This window comes from Cupressus sempervirens, chromosome 2, assembly GCF_028749045.1.
Source record: "Cupressus sempervirens isolate cs-2001-9-10 chromosome 2, ASM2874904v1, whole genome shotgun sequence".
Taxonomy (NCBI): Eukaryota; Viridiplantae; Streptophyta; class Pinopsida; order Cupressales; family Cupressaceae; genus Cupressus; species Cupressus sempervirens.
The window spans coordinates 222,979,156-222,996,031 of NC_143119.1; the positions used below are offsets into that span (position 1 = coordinate 222,979,156).

General features: G+C 36.4%; 1 protein-coding gene across 5 annotated transcripts in view; it reads left to right on the forward strand.

The window, feature by feature from the left end:
* The window catches only part of LOC149571854 (uncharacterized), a 215,475-nt gene that overhangs the window by 39,057 nt on the left and 159,542 nt on the right, over positions 1-16,876 (forward strand). The gene's annotated exons all lie outside the window — the stretch shown is intronic.

The window sequence follows — 16,876 nt, forward strand, 5'->3', positions numbered from 1 at the left end:
ACAGGCCCTAGCGACGTTCATGAGCCCATCTTACATGCGGGAGATATGGCTCGGCAGTCCTCTAGGACCTACATTAGACGCCTTGCTACTAGGCAGACTGGATACTCAAAGGCTGAGGCTGAGGCTGCAGTCGAGCTTCAGGATGATGTTGAGGATGATGATGATGACTATGAGTCTGAGGCTTGAGCTGGAGCCTTGTTTTTATATTTTGTTTATAGATATTGATACTGAATCATTGATAGACATATGTTTCAAACTTTCATGGATCTTCATCTTAGATTCTTATATACATTTATGATTTGATGTCTTATGGATCATCTTACATACATTCTATGATTTAAATCATTGTGATCATTTGATTTCTATTTACTTCAGCTAGCCTACAATTTACATTTTAGATAACATAGTTACATATGTGATGGATTTTATGTTCCATGTTTATGTATGTTAAGTTTTAACTTCTATTTGATGATGTTATATTGTGTTTAAGTTATATTCAATAAAGGGTGCATGAAATAAGTTTTAAATTGTTAAAATCTTTAAATTTAAAGGTTTTTTCAAATTTGCCGATTCATCGCCGATTCATTGCCGATTCACGATTCGATTTGGCCTTGCCGATTCCGATCCGATTCCGATTCTTGTTACTTTGGGTTATACTATTCATTGAGGGGTTGTCTAAACCTCTAAAGGGGTGGGTCAAGGCATTCGATCCCCCTTCATTTCAGGAGGCTATGAGGAAGGCACGGAGCATGGAGCTCACAACACCCTCTAGGAGGTTCACCTCCAGGAGTACTTCTTCATTCAAAGACAATAAGAAGTTTGATAAAAACAAGGGCAAAAAAGGGAGATACCAAGGGTAAGTCTATTGCACCTTTGGATATGGAGACATTGAATGATTTGCACAGGAAGAAGCTATGTTTTTATTGCAAAGGTCCCTATGACAGAGATCATGATTGTCCTATGAGGCCTAAGGGGAAGGTCAACAGGGTTATGTGGGCCTACTATGAGGATTCGGATTCTGATAATTCTGGACATGAGGTTGATCATAGTGATGCAGAGCCTGAGGCAGAAGCAGAAATGCCAGAGACTAAGGAGGACCCCGAGTTGCACTTCCAAGATGCACGCTTGTCTAGCATTCAACAAGAAGGATCTTTTAGACTGCATGGTGTTCTAGCAGGGCAGAGAGTTATTACTTTGGTTGATACTGGTGCTATGCACAATTTCATTGATGCACGTTTTGTTGAACGTCGTGGTATTATGACTGAGGAGTTTGAGGGACTACGAGTATAGGTTGTTGATGGTTACACTCTTAAGTGTAACAGGATGGTTAGAAATTTGCCCTTGCGCCTGAACAACTATGAGTTCAAGGCGGACTACCATGTTGTTAACATGGGTGATCTAGATATTGTTCTTGGGATGGAGTGGTTGCGCTTATTGGAAGAGGTCACCTTCAGATTGAAGGACATGGAGATTAAGTTTGAAGTGAATGGGAAGCAACACATTTTGAGAGCCATTAGGAACAGAGACATCAGGACCATTTCCTTTAGATGGTTGGAGAGGCTAGCCAGACATGATGACATTGAGTGGGCAGCCGTATGTACTCTCATGCCTACACAGGGGAGCAACATAAGATAGAGTATCATCCAGACATACAGAGGTTGAGAGTGAAGTATGACAGGGTTTTCAGTGACATCCCACTTGGCAGACCACCAGACAGAGGTATTGAGCACATCATTGAGTTGGAAGAGGGAGCTAAACCCGTGATGATTACACCGTACATGCATCCTAAGAGACTCAAGGATGAGATCGAGAAAACCATTGAGGAGCTTCTTGCGATGGGTCACATTAGGCCTAGCAAATCTCCTTTTGCTTCTTCGGTTGTGATGGTGAAGAAAAAGGATGGTACATTGAGGATGTGCATTGATTATATGGAGCTAAACAAAAGGACAATTAAGAACAGGTACCCCATTCCAAAGATCGATGAGTTGATTGATGAGCTTCATGGTGCATGTTACTTCAAGAAGATTGATTTGAGATCCGGCTACCATCAGATCAAAGTTAGAGAGCAAGATATTGAGAAGACTGCCTTCTGATGTCATTGTGGACACTTTGAGTTTGTGGTCATGCCATTTGGGCTGACCAATGTGCCGGCTACTTTTCAGTCCACCATGAACAGGGTCTTCTGTCACTAGTTGAGGAAGTATGTGTTAGTGTTCTTTGATGATATTTTGATTTACAGTCGATCTTGGTAGGAGCACATGGAGCACTTGGAGATAGTTTTAGGGATCCTGCAGTCGAAGTCCTTGTACGCCAAGGTGTCCAAATGTGAGTTGGACATGACAAAGCTATTGTATTTGGGTCACATCATTAGTGTAGAGGGAGTAAGGATGGATCTTGATAAGATCTATGCTATTGTGGATTGGCCTCCTCAAGAGAACTTGACATATTTGAGAGGGTTTCTTGGGTTGTGTGATTTCTACCTCAAATTTGTCAGTGGGTATTCACGCCATGCAACTCCTATGACAGATTTGCTGAAGAAGGGAGCCTTTGTTTGGACACCTGAGGCACAAGCTTGCTTTGAGAGATTCAAGGAGATCATGACTACGTGCCCTGTGTTAGCATTTCCCGACTTCTCAAAGCCATTTGAGCTTTAGTGTGATGCATCTGGAGAGGATGTAGGTGCTGTTCTGAAGTAGGACAAGCACCCCATTGCATTTGAGAGCAGGAAGCTCTGCGGGCCAGAGAGATCATTTAGTTTATATGACAAGGAGATGTTGGCTATTATGCATGCATTGGCTAAATTCAGGCAGTATTTGGTGGGTGGTAAGTTTTGCATTAAAATTGACCACAATAGTTTGAGACATTTCGTTGGACAGAGAGATCTCAATGATAGGCAGCAAAAATGGGTTAGTAAACTGCAGGCTTATGATTTTGACATCTCCTATGTGAAAGGGACTGAGAATGTGGTAGCAGATGCATTGTCATGTAGACCACATCTTAGTGCTATGATTCAGATATCAGAGGATTGGAGGCACTTGATCATTGTTGAGTATGCTAGGGATTCATGGGCATCCGAGATTGTTGATGGGACAGTTGTTGATAACAGGTATACATTTGTGGATAATTTGATTATCTACAAGAATGGGATATTCTTTGTCCCAGGATCGAAGGTGAAGCGTATTGTTATGAGAGCACTTCATGATTCACCTACAGCTGAACATCTTGGATACTTCAAAATGTATAGGCAAGTACGGGAGCGGTTCACATGGAAGGGGCTCAAGGAAGATGTGTTGCAGTATGTTAGAGAGTGCTCTGTTTGTCAACAGAACAAGCAAGAGCACACCTATCCAGCAAGGCTCTTGGAGCCACTTCCCATTCCTGACAGGAAGTGGGAGTGTATATCCATAGATTTCATTATGGGCTTGTCTAAGGCCCAAGGGCGAGATTGCATCTATGTGGTAGTAGATAGGTTGAAGAAGTATGCACACTTCTTTCCCATCACTACTACTTACACGGCAGTGCAGGTGGCTGAAGTGTTTTTCAGGGAGATTTTTAGACTACATGGGATACCATGGAGCATAGTGAGTGATAGAGACAGCAGGTTCTTAAGTCATTTTTGGCAGGAGGTGTTCCGTTTATGTGGCATGGAGCTCACACCTAGCACCAGTTACCACCCGCAAACTGATGGTCAAACAGAGATAGTGAATAAGTGGGTGGAGGGATATTTGAGGAACTATGTGGCTGGTCAGCAGAAAGCATGGGTTAGATGGATTTATTTATGTGAGTATTGCTATCATACTACCTATCACATGTCTATTCAGATGACTCCTTTCAAAGCACTATATGGCTATAATGCACCAAGTTTTGTTGATTTGCTTATGAGTGATGTTAGAGTTCCTCGTGTTGGGGATTTGCTTCAGGAGAGCAAGGACATTGTTGATGCTCTCAGAGATAATATTGCCAGAGCACAAAATCAGCATAAGCAGTATGCAGCCTAGAAGAGGACAGAGAGGAGTTTTGAAGTTGGTGACATGGTTTACCTCATGTTGCAGCCTTACCGACAGTCTACTCTCAGGAAGAGGGGATCAAAGAAGCTTAAGCCTAGATACTATGGCCCTTTCACGATCATCAGGTGGATAGGTGAGATGGCTTATGAGCTTGAGCTTCCAACAGACAGCAGGGTGCACAATGTTTTCCATGTGTCACGGCTCAAGAAGGCATTGGGTCAGCATGTTGTGCCTTCAACAGTTCTTCCTCCATTGGACGATGAAGGGAAATTCGTTCTTGTTCTTGAGTACATCATTAATAGCAGAGAGAGACAGCTCCGTAGGAGAACTATCAGAGAGTACTTGGTGAAGTGGAGAGATTTACCCAAGGAGGATGCCACATGGGAGGGAGAAGATATTTTGCAACATCTAACTTTGAGATTGCTTGAGGGCAAGCAATTTCAAGAGGGGCAGACTGTCATGTCCCTTTTTAAGTGGCATGTTATTTTTCAGTGAATTTGCCTATCATGGACTCTCGTAGAAAGATGTTTTTGGTCAGAGAGTCATTTTGATGATTATTTGGGGATTGGATGGTCTTATTTGTTCTTGGAGAAATGGGGTTTATTATATTTTTATTTTATGTGTTATGTGGGGCCAAAATATTATAATTTTGAGTTGAGTTGCACTTTTTATTTTATAAAGTTACTTTTTATAAAAGTGCATTATAAAGGGATTTCATAAGAATATTTTAGGGATACTTCTAGAAGTTCTTAGAGGCTTCTTAGATAAATGAATAAATAGGGTGCTTGGCCTCTCATTTGGACATCCCAAGTTTTGAGTTTACACTACTTTTCTCTTTGAGCATTTGTGGCGCCATCTTGGTCTGCAGATTGTCATTTGATCTTTGGGAACAGAGTCTCTTAAGGATTTGCATAACTGAGGAGGTGAAATATCCTTTGAAGGGTTGCACTTTGGAAGTGGTATTTAGTTGCTTCAAGTTGAGCTTATTTGGGCTTTTTCAGCAGGGTTCGATTTTTAGCCTAGACATACATTTTTGCTCATATCTCACTATTGGCTAGGAGTTTGATTTTTATTTTCTGGAGAATTTTCCTTGGAGCCTGGTGATTATTCCTATATCATTTTCGGCACCTTTTAGCCCTGCATTTATTTTTGCCAGGAGCCGTACCAGTCCGTACATGTACGGATGTACCTACAAGCCGTATGGTCAGTAACTTGGAGGGTAGTTTGGAGTTGCATTTTCATCATTTCATCTTCAACATTCAGTCTCTAGCATTGGCTCAATCTAAGTTCTTTCATTTCAGTTTGTAGTTGCAAGAAATTCTCAATTGCATTTAGCCAGTAAGGGTTTGTTGTGATGTGCCAAGTTGTAATATCTTGAGATGAAAGTCGCGTATCATATGTAAAAGCATTTGATTATCATTGAATGAATATATTAGTACTATTTTACATCAGTTATTTGAGTAGATTTGTTGCACAACAATTTCCTTTATTCAGCATTTTACTTTCAGCACTGTATTTAGTTTGCATGGCAAGTGTTTGACGAAATTTCATAGTTCAGTATTAGTTGTTATTAGTGGCCAATTGGTAAGGGCCATTACAACCAACTACAACACACTCCAACTTCACAGGCGAAACCAAACAAATGATAATACAACCACAATGTGGTCTTTTTTGACCTTTTAGAGCATTTGGAGAGGCAGAGTCCACTGGACGAGCAAGTAAGGACAAACAAAATAAAGCTTTTTGTTTTAATTTTTTTTTAAGCTTCACAAAAAAGGGGACGACAAGCTGTCCTCGGTATGGTTAGGGGACTTTTGGACGTCCCCTTTTCGTCCCAGAAGTTTGCGAGTTTCAGAGACATCCCCTTGTGATTTGCAAATTTTTGGGATGGCTGGGGGATGTTCCCTACCCATCTCCCCGTCCCCAGGATGTCCTCGTCTTGGAAACACGTGTTTTTTGGATGGGGACGTGTCCTCGGGGAATTGTCTAAACTTGTTAAACTGTGAATTATAGAAAGCATCTCTTTATCATAAATTCAGAGTTTATGCTTAGCCTCTTTGAGCTTCTTACTTTCATATGCTACAGAGTGTTTATTCATTACCATTTTGAGCTTATCAAAGGCTTGTTGAGTTGATGGTGTCCATACAAATGCTTCCTTCTTGATGAGATTGGTTAAGGGGACAGCTAGATGTGAAAACCCACTCAAAAACCTTCTATAATAGCTACATGATTCAACAAACCCTCTCAATTGTGTTAAGTTGTCGGTTCTATGCCAATCTTGATGACCTTATTCTTCTCTTAATCAACACTCACCCCTTCCTCATTGATTTTAAAACCCAAATTCACACTTAGTTGTTTTGACATAAAATGATTGCTGTTCTGAAATACCCCATACTTCATCCAAATGTATTAAATGGTCCTCTACGTCTTAATTGTAAAATAAGATATCATCAAAGAAAACCAGGACAAACTTCCTTAATTGTAAGATGAAGATGACTAGAAAGTTGTAGGTGCATTTGTTAGACCAATGGGCATTACCGAAAATTTATAGTTCCCATAATGGCATAAAAATGCTGTCTTATGTACATCTTCATCCCTAGCTTTGTTTTGATGGTATTCTAAATGCAAATGGATCTTGGAGAAGTACCTTTCTCTAGGGAGTTGATCAACTAACTTGCCAATTCTTGGAATTGGATAGCAGTTCTTGATAGTTATCTTGTAGAGAGCCCAGTAATCTGTACACATTCTCATGGTCCCATCCTTCTTCTTGACCAACACTACTCATCCCAAATTCAGATTTGGAAGCCTTAGCATACAATGTTTGCGCCTCCATTATACTAGATACCTCATTTGGGTGTTTCAATTTTCAAGTGCTCTAATGTCTTTCTCTAAACAAGTATGTCATCCCAAAACAATAGCATGAATTTCTGCAATTTCTCATTGAAGATATAATTCATATAAGACCGGCAAGTGTGACGGGGAGCGTTAGTCAACCCAAAGGGCATAACCAAGAAATTATGGTGCCCATGGCGAACCTTGAAGGAAGCATTGTGCATGTTTTGTTCCCTGACCTTGATTTGATGGTATTTGGATCGTTGATCCTAAGAATGGGGTATCTATATTTGGTTTTTTTCTCACTTGGTGTAGGATGGTTCATGCACATTTTCATGGTCCCATCCTTCTTCATGAGCACTATCAAGAAGCAAAGGGACTTGAATCTAATGTGCCCCATGTACAAAAACTCTTCAATGTCTTTCTCAAATTCATCCCTAAACTTCTTGGGGTGATTGTAAGGAGTAGTAATAACTAGCTTAGATCCTCCCTTAAAGTCATTCTCAAATTTCTATTTGAAGGTCTTCTCAGAGGGATCTCATTGAAAACCAAACAATGTCTATCCAATAGTATTTGATTATCATCCTGATAATGTTTGGGACCTTACTAGAAGTCTTATTAGAAATCAAACATTGGGTCGCCCTAGAAGCATCACTATGTTTGAAAATGTTTTCCATCCTCTTAGCTGAAATAACTCTAGGTGCACCATTGGACATTTCTCTTTAGATTATCTTTTTTTTTTCTGTTAACCTTGAATTTAAACTCCATTGTTTGAAAACTTTGTCTATTTTCCAAGGCAATGCAACCATTGAATGCACATAATAACATTAGTATCTCCTAATTCAACCACATAGAAAACATTAGTAATAGTTTCCTAGTGCTTTTTAAAAAACTTTTGGACCTTTTTCAAGCATGCAAATTAATATCCCTTTGCTACCATAACATTTAATCCCTAATGTTCCATAGTCTGAAGACCTTTCCTAACAACTGATGCAAACTCTATGTAATTGTAAGTAGCTCCACTGTCAATTAGCATTGATACTTATTGTCCTTGTAAGACTCCACACGCTTAAAATGTAGGTATACTCAACAACAATCGGCCCCTTAGGTGATGATCATTCATCCCCTCACTGTCCATTGTCTGAATCACTATATTTCTTGTGTTGAATGTGTTCAGATTTCTCCGCTTCCTCACTATCAAATAGCCACTTAAATATTGTGAATCTTGCCTTTCTCATGTCACCTGTGTCTTAGTTCCCTTGGTTCCTTGTAGATAAAGCACAATTTCTATCCATGCAATTCATTGTGAACCTGATCATCTAATTTGTCCTTCTTAGGTCACTGTTTGTTAAAAGGCATTTTACCTTTGCCTTTTTTAAAAGACGATACCCTGGATTAAAATTTATTCTTAGTAGTTGCATGTCCATGTCTCTAGCCATTTTGATGGCTTGCTGAAGAGTGCTAGTACTAAGGGCTCTTAGAGAGTCCATTAACCCATCCATAAATAACACAATCAACATTCTTTTGGATATATTAGTGACTGACATAGATTATCTCTTGAAACTAGTGATGTAAGTGTTTATTGTACCCCATTGTTTCAACTAAATACCTCCTTAAAATGAAGTTTATGATCCTTCTTATCTCTTTTGTTAATGATTCTCTCAATAAATTTTGCATAAGATGTAAACTAAGCTTGCTGTGTGACGATTGTTGGGTGGATATTTTGCAACTGATAGTTTTGGGTAAAAATTCAGTCGCAAAATAGGATGACCAACCACAACGTGTGAGACAGAGTCTCTCCCACCTTAAAGGGAAGGCTCCCCCTTCTCACTGTTCCTTGGATCAACTCAAGTTAAGCAAGAAATTGAGAGATTTATAAACTGGGTGTTACTATTATCCTTTCTTCTTAACTTTCAAGAAAGGATCCACTTATTCGTAAGGCGAATAATGGGCAAGGTGAATCTCTAATTACACTTCTATCACGAGCTGGAAACAATGATACTGATAAATTTTAACTAACTCAAAGGCTAGCCAAAACGTACCAGTTTGGCTCTAAGTCCTGTTGTACTTCTATGTGGTAAAATCTTTACAATTAGGGCACAAAGACTCCTAAAAGTAACAACAATCTAACTATTTTGCAAATTAAGACGAACACCCAAGCTACAGACAAAGCTAATGGCTATGGATTTTCACAATTGTTCCTGGTCAAAGCTCGGGATTCAATTGTTTCTTAACTCTTTTTTATCAATCACAAAGGATACAATATCAATAACAAAAGATAATACGAATCAAAGATAACTTGAATGAATAATAGACAAAGCTTATAATTCATACAAGTGACAATTTCACTTAATCAAAGTTAAGTCTCACATGCGCCTTTGTATTCACTTTTTCTCAAAATAATGCTCACACAAACAAAGTTCTGTTGGCACAATTTCTCCAGAGCTCTCTTGCATAAAGATAATGATGATTTTACAATGAGGGGGGCACTCCTTTATGTAGGCAAAGAAGTTGAGAAAAAGGGGGAGGAAAAAGTGGGAGCAACTCAACCAACTTTGACCAAGTCTAACTATAGAAAATAAAGGGTTACATGCAATTGCATGTGCAACTCGCATTACATTGTTTTACATACATGTAACTCGCATTACATGTAATTACACTTTTTCATGTAATGCATCTTCTCCAACTACAAACATGAAAGAAGAAGAAAGAAGACGGAAGAGAAAAGAACAATTCTGAAGGGCCTTGTACTTGACAATGCAATCACAGATGATAACAGGATTGAGAGTTCTTGTACCTTGTATTGCTGCATTCACGTTGATAACCATAGTGTTGCGTCTTTTGATAACCTCTAGCTCTCTTTGATGAATTGTCCATTATCATGTGGAAACTTGATGTGATCCATCTTTTCTCACTTAAGTTGTCGTGAATTCTCCTGTGTAGATCAACACAAACTGGAGTCTTTGACACTTTGAAAACCTTCTTGACGATGTTCGGATGTACACTCGAAATAACTTTCCATCAGCACCTTTAACTCCTTTTTTTTTTTCTTGAAGTAAAGTGCTTGGCGCATGGGAATGCGTGTAAATGGAGATTGCCGATTTTCAAAAAGTGACTTGGGCTTTCAAGATTTCACTGCATGGAAAATGGATTACATGTAAATGCAACATGTAACAGAAGGTAGAGGGTGAAATGAGATGCAAGTGTGAGTGAAAGATACGCTTTACATGCATATGCGGATGAAGGCTAAGATGGAAAGCATGGAAAGATACGAAAACATGTATTTGCTCATGGAGGTGTGAATGCATATGGAGAGGAGAAAATGACATCTTTTTGACTTTTCAAAAAGTGAGTTTTAGTCAAAATTGGACCTTTTAGATGCAATTACACGTAAGACATTTCGTGTAATTGTGTTGTGCGAACGAAAGCGAAAAATGAGATGGATGAAAACGGAAGTGGAAAATGGGATTACATGCATGTGTGAATGGCGAATGAGGTGAAAAACATGTAATCACTTTTGTCGGATGAGATGTGAGATGTAATGACATGGAAATGGAATGTGAAAAATAATAATGCTTTTGCATGTAATGAAGGGAAAACAAGTTTTTGGGAAAAAACTTGCAACTTCTCCAAATGGAGAAAAATCGGCAAACAAACACACAAAACCAAAACAAAAGAAAAACATACTTTTGAAAACAACTCAAAACATGCCAAGATGCAATGCACTCCAAAGATGAAATTCAAATTTGGAACTTGGGGAAGAACCAAAAACATCAAAATGAAGGAGAAATTCATATTTAAAGGAAAAAAAATATTCTAAGGCAAAGATTTAACAAATGACATCCATTCAACGATTTCATGCATAAAATTAGCAAAGATAAGCATGAATTAAAATGCATGAAAGAAGAGGTCCACTTACATGAAGATTAAGTGCTAGAAATCAAGGAGAAAGAGCTAAAATAGCAAGTTTTATAGTCTTAAGACCAATTCTCCCTTAAATCCGGATTTTCAAACAACCTTTTGACTTTTTCTGCACTTGCATGTAATGGACATTCAATGGTCGGATTTGACATGAAAGTGCCAAATAAATGGTCTCAAAAAACAATATCATGCATTTAAAACTCAAAAACAATCCCTTTTGATCAAATGTATGGGTTGAAAATGCAATTTTTTGAGTTTTTTGAACAAAAATACGACTTTTTTATTCAAAAATCTGGGGTGTTTTTTAAAAAACGTGGCAAAAAACTGCATGTTTTTGAGTCATTTTTGACTTGTGAATGCAAAAACAACTTCTCCAAATGGATATACATGGATGGATCCAAATTCAAAAAAGTTTTTTAAAACACATAAAAGTGGATTAAAACTCCAATTTTTCGGGCATTCTAAGCAAAAACGTGTTTCTCTAAGCAAGAACGATTTGGTGTTTTAACACTAAAATAATGATCACAATGTAATTGAATCAGCAAATAAGGTCAAAACAATTTGATTTCAAACAAAAACATGTTCCAAATTTGAAGATTTATGGAGTTTTTGTGCAAAATTGTGCCCTAGCTTGGGAGTTTTGAACACATTTTTGGGTGCAATAAACTGATTTTTGATGAGGGCAAAATGATCACCTCTCCAAAACATTTTGAATGCAACTGATTTCATCCAAATCCTTGGAGAAAATTAAAAGTTATGATTAAAATAGAAGGTTTTTGGAGCAAGAACATGTTTTCTTCACATAATAGGACATTTTTATGTTCATTACATATTTTAAAACATGTTGGAAGGCAAAAGAGGACCTTTTAGAGTCCATTATATGTTTTAAAATATGTCTTGAGACATAATCTCACTTTTTGAGACTCATTGCATATTTTAAAATGTGTAAGACTCTAAAATCTCACTTTTTGGAGTCACTTACATATTTTAAAATGTCTCACCTTTTTGATACACAAGCATAAAAACTCAAATTTTCATGTCATTGTATCAAAAAGGTCCATTTTTACAAGCTTTTGATGTAATAGCATGAAAAGTATCTTCAAAGTGAATTTTTAGGTGCAATAGCATGAAAAGTTTCCACTGTTTATAGATTTTTATATACATTTGCACATAAAAAATCCACTTTGAGACATTTAAGTTTTGTATTTCACTTAATTTTATAAAAATGTCATCAATATGGGTCAAAAATAACATTTATGCATCATATTAATCAATATAATACATAAACATTATATTAAAGTGACATTTATATAAGTATTTGATTTAAAAATAAATTTTTTAAAAAGTAACTATATAGTTCTATAGTCACTTTTAAGTGAAAAATTAAAAAGTAACTCCATTTAAAATTATAACATAAAGTGCACTATAGTCACTTTAAGTTATAAATTTATATGAAAAGTAACTTCAAAACATAACAAAAAGTGAGTAAAATGTTATATTTTCAAAAAGTGAATGTCAAAATGAAATTATAACATCATATTTTTAATTCGTGCTGCTGCACCAAAAATGTCCACTTTTGAGGCACTAAAATGACCATATCTCTTGATTGACAACTTTGATTGACCTCTAGGTTAGACTGAATCGAAGGGGAAAACGAAAGGCATGACATGAGCAAAACCAAAAGACTAAAAACAAACACAAACCCAAAAGTAAAAAAGGGACTTTGAAGGCTTCAAAAATCAAGCAAAGGCTCGACAAAAAACAAAACAAAAAAGACTTGACGAAGGCCTTCAATAAAAAGATTCATTGTATCAATTGGTACCGATTGGTTAATCAATACTAACCAATTAAATAATGAAATAAACTCAGAGAAATGCAAAACTAATTTGAAAAGGTTTCGTACTGTTACCTACATTTTGTAGTGACAAAATCCAGGACCCATGGTACCACCATTCTTGTGCAACTACATCAAGACGAATAGTGATATTTTATAACCTCTTCTTTAGGCATAGGGTTAAGTTGGAAGTAAGTGTATCTTTTGGACTCGTGCTCTTGTTGTATTCTTACTAGACTTGTCATCAAATGGAATTGATAGTTTTCCAACTTGTTTCTACAATTCAATAAAATGTACTCTGCATCTCCTATGAAGTTTATGCTCCATTCTAAGATCCACAAAGTCCCTAAGACACATATCATGCTAAAATTTTGGATCTGCACCCCTCCAAACTTGTGCAATCGAATCTTGTAAATTTATGTAAAGATTGACATTCCTTAAACAGCCACATAAGCAAAAATCTCATTAAAGGCGGAAGAGCCAGTTAAAAAGTCAAAGTCAAATATCCCATATGTCGGAAACAATTTATTTCCATTTAAAGAAAAAAAAAGTATACATATCGACCAATGGTCGGAAATTAAGTTGTTCAAAATGTCGCCACAAGCATACAATTACATAAGGTACATCAACTAATTGTCTCAACATGGATGTGTACACCATAAAGGCATGCTCTCGATATATACAATTATTCGACCAAACAATCGAGGTAACAAGTCATAACACTACAATGCATGACTAGTAACATGAGAGATTGACATAATAAGTGTCATCCTTGCATGATGAATATAGACCTGTGAGTACCTCTTATAAAAGCTTAAAACCTAAGTCACAAGGTTCGAGTTCAATTTCAACAACAACAAAGTTCGAATGAAATTCAAAAAGTGAAAAAATAAAAAAATAAAATCGACATTAAATTGGCCTTATTTAATTTTCGAAAAAATATAAATATATGTTATTAATATTCAAAATATTAATAAAGTAATATAATAATAAACAGGTGTGAGACGAGAAGATGGAAGAGTCCCAAAGAGGCTTGGGAGGAGAGAACTTGCATATTTTGTAGGTTAGAAGCGGTTAAAATGAAATGACATTTTCACTCAAAACGCACAGCATACGACAACATTCGATCTCTCTATGATGTCACCTTGAAGGCGGACAACATGCATAGCTTATTTGAAGTGGACAAGATAAAGAAGACTGCTGGCTTTTTGGTTAAGATCCATATCAAAAGATTAGAAATGGAAAGGAATTTGGAAATTATCTAGTGCGGTTGTTCTTCGGTCCCTTAGACTGCCTTGGTCTCGTGGACGTCATTAAAAGCATTCATTTCATTTCATCATTAATTAGGAAAAATAAGAAATAGAGAGCATTTAATTTTTTTTAATAGAACAAATAAATAAACAATTCGCATACTTTGTTCATCTTACTAAACCTAAACAATCTCGTAATCAAAACTAGATTTATGATCAAAGAGAAATAATTTAAAAGAAAACGATGCATATTATCTAAATGCGTGTGTGCATACACCAAATGATCCCATACAAACCCTTCCGAGGAGCTAGCCTCCTCTACCTCAACTACACTCTCGCCTTCAACCCTGAAAAGCTCAGACACTCGAGAACAGGTAAATGAGTCACTCTCTCATAAGGTGGCATAATCTCATAAAATTACATTTCATATGCAATTAAAAATATGTATGAATCATCATCAAATCATCTTATTTCTTACATATATGTAACTTAGATGTAAGATGCATAATTTTAAATCACGTTGACAACATCAACATCATAATCATGAGACCATCAGCAATGATAAACATTAAACATATATCCAAATCATATGATCAAACATGTAACATAACTAACATCTTAACATCAACCAAATAGTCTAATCACAAGATCCAACATGTTGATATAAGTCGAATAATCTAACAATACTGTGTAGCAATATACAAAATGCGACCAAACAAATATACTCTAAGTCGCAACATATAGTCTGTGTCAACTATAGTCAAAAATATCAAATGTCCTAGAATGTAGGTGGTCATAGGTCAAGTCGTGACATATTGACTCATTTACCTATTGCCAGTATTTGAGCTTTGCAGGGTTGAATGCAAGAGTGTGGTTGAGGTAGAGGAGGCTAACTCCTTGGAAGGGTTGGTATGGGATTGTCTGGTGTATGCACACACACATTTAGATAATATGCATCATTTTGTTTTAAATTATTTCGCTTTGGTCATAAATCTAGTTTTGATTACGTGATTGTTTAAGTTTAGTATGATGAACAAAGTATGCGAATTATTTATTTATTTGTTCAATTAAAAAAATAAAATAAAATGCTCTCTATTTCTTTCATATATGTAACTTAGATGTAAGATGTATAATTTAAAATCACGTCAACACCATCAAAATCATAATCATGAGATCATCAACAATGATAAGCATTAGACATATATCAAAATCATATGATCAAACATGTAACATAACTAACATTTAACATCAACCAAACAGTCTAATCACAAGATTCAACATGTTGACATAGGTAGAATAATTTAATAGTATCCTCTAGCAATATATCAAAATGAGACTAAACAAATCTATTCTAAGTAACAACATATAGTCTGTGTCAACTATAGTCAAAAATATCAAATATCCTAGAATGTAGGTGGTCATAGGTCGAGTCATGACATTTACAAGTGCAGACTCTTTCTCAACTTTTAGCTGGACTCTAGGTGGGAAGATGGGCATCAAGGGTCCAATATTTAGCTGTTTGAAGATGCTACTTGGCTGTTTTGTTAGTCATGTATTTGGCTTTTTGGGCTGTTATTGCCACCATTGTTTCCACTATTCTTATTCTTATTGATCATTTGAGCCATCATAGTTCAACAACCAATGCAACATACAACCTTGGTTATTTTGTTTTGTATTCTTTTTTGATTTGTTTGATAAAAGAAGACTGAATTGCATAAGTGGTATAGAAATATATAGATTTATTGTACCAAATAAACAAAGGAAATAACTCGCAAATATAATTTTTTAAATGCTCAGAACTAGGTACTATATGAAAGAACAATAGAAAAACTAAAGATGCCTAGATGATTAAATCTCATTAAGACCAAATATTCAACACCTATTTGTTGATTACATAAAATAACAAGCATTGACGACAAAAAATAGCAAAGTAGTGTCCAAAAACCCTAGTTGTCACCCTCAAATTGCCACCAAAGGGGGCAACTTGACGAAGAGCTATTTTGGCAAGGTTTGAATTCCACTAATATACAAAATGAACACTCCAAACGCTAGTCCGTCCACTCTAGAAGTCTCACACACCTCCCTGCATATGGTACTATTGTTTATTTGTGGTGCCCCTTTGCCAAGGGTCACAATACTTGGCCCACTTAGTTAATCCAAACAATTTTATTTATTACATAATATAATTATATTATTATAGTATAATAATTATATTATTATAGTATATTAATTATATTATTATACTATAATAATTATATCACAAATATATCATATTATATCTATAATATTATAAAAATTATATCATCAATAATTATCCTAATAATTATATTATCACAACCTTTATGTTATCTATGTCAGCCTAAAGGAACCGACCTTAGCTACAATAAAATCAACAATCCCCCTTAGCTAGGGAGTGATCCTTCTTGATAACTTTTGGTTTTTCCTCCTGACGCTAACACCGACACTCCCTCTTAGCTAGAGAGGATCTTCTCAGATATTTGAGTTATAGTGTCCACCATAGCTAGTCCAAGAGGGTGGTTCCATCATGGTTGCTCTCATGAATGAAAAGTGCAAACAAACACAAGTGTTATCACAGTGTCTCGTGTCATCATCTCATGATGATAGTCACCATAGCTACTTCGAGAGGGTGACTCAACATGAGCGTTTAGTCATGGAATCACTCACAAGACCTCCAACATGGCTACTCCCAGAGGATTGGTCCATCATGGTTACTCCTATGAATGGAAATGCAAGAAAACACAATTGTTCATCACAGAATCACTTACCTGATGTCGTCATCTTATGATGAGAGTCACCATAGCTAATCCCAAAGGGTGACTCAACATAAGTGTTTTAGTCATGGGGTTGGTCACATTACCTCCACCATGGCTACTCAAATATTGTAATCGAGCCGCACAAATGGTTTGTCGCATATATTCAACACCAAGGTATTTCTCAAGATTTGAAGAGTTGGTCTCCTTAATATTTATTTTCAATGCCTCCAAATCTCACTATCCCCTAGGAAATAACCT